The sequence below is a fragment of the Dipodomys merriami genome, unplaced genomic scaffold (genome assembly GCF_024711535.1).
Source record: "Dipodomys merriami isolate MVZ:Mamm:240054 unplaced genomic scaffold, mDipMer1.0.p SCAF_61, whole genome shotgun sequence".
Lineage (NCBI taxonomy): Eukaryota > Metazoa > Chordata > Mammalia > Rodentia > Heteromyidae > Dipodomys > Dipodomys merriami.
In genome coordinates, this window is record NW_027206191.1 from 6,782,423 (window position 1) to 6,783,733 (window position 1,311).

Sequence of the window (1,311 nt, forward strand, 5' to 3'; positions counted from 1 at the left end):
GTAGATATTCATGTAATAATTGTGAATGGCTGGACACCCCTGCACAGTACTTATACATGGAATAATAACAGAGTGGCTTCTTTATTTCAACATGATGCAGATACCAATGGCCAGACTAAAGGCCCCTTGACCCCCTTGCATTTTGCTGCTGGGAATAGAAATAGCAAAGTTATGCTAGATCTCCTTCTGTTGAACCATTATATCAAACCTGGTCTGAAGCAAAACTTGGAAGAAACTTCATTTGATATTGCCAAAAGAATAAGTATGTATCACTACCTCTTTGATGTTGTGGAAAGCTGTACAAATTGTTCTCCTAAGTCCTAATGGTGTGGGTAAATTTCTTAAATTTCAAAATTGCCAGTTCATCCTATGTGTCCATACAAAATATTTTCACAATACAAAGCAACAGCAAAATCTTACTTTAAACATTCATGAATTCCATGGTATTCTTCCAAGTGAATTGCATGACTTTGATGTCAATATACATTCAAGTTGTTTGTATACATCTATAATTATTTCTGTAGCGTTTGTGATTTTTTAATAAGAAATATTTTTAACTTATCTGTTGAAATGAGTAGTAGAGAAACTAAAGATATTTCTGGTGCTTGTCTGAAAAAAGTATATTTTAAAATATTTAGTATTCTGTTTGTATAATATCCATCATCTAGTTCATTCTCTCCTAGATATAATACTTTGAATTCGACATTGTTTTATAATATATAGGTTCATTAATGTGTCCTTTCAGATTGCATTCCATATAGAAAAGGTTTAAGATTCCTTTAATTCCTACGTCCTTATAGAATTTTATTTATTTGGGATAAAATGAAAATGTTATTTAATTTCAAAACTTTTATAAAGGTTATGCAATGTAAAGGCCTTTATAAAAAGGTGAAAATTGAATGGTGTAAAACTAACTTTTATTCCTATGAATTACATGTATAATTACACTTGTATATTTGTAATCAACTGTTTAGTAACTGTTTTTCATTTCTTCACAAATTTTCATATCATCCTTGTGCAAGAGCCATGTTAATCTCTGTATTGTAATTTGGGTAAATGTGCTGCTGAAGCATGTAGTGTCCTGTAAATTTAAGTAATTAATGATGCAATCTTAAGACAGGCATATACCCTTGGTTGCCTATTTGTAACAAGGAAACCTTATTGTTTCCTAAATTGCTATTCATCTTGTTTCTGTAAAATTGTGTTTATGATGGAAAAAACTTACATTGATATGTCCACCTGTATCCATATTTTAAAAAATTTTTCCCTTCCCCTCCACAAATTATACCAACATCAAATACAGTGAAAACA

General features: G+C 30.5%; 1 pseudogene; it reads right to left on the reverse strand.

The window, feature by feature from the left end:
• Window positions 1–976: 976 nt before the first annotated feature.
• LOC138814776 (U6 spliceosomal RNA) lies at window positions 977–1,073 on the reverse strand (annotated as a pseudogene).
• Window positions 1,074–1,311: the final 238 nt, after the last annotated feature.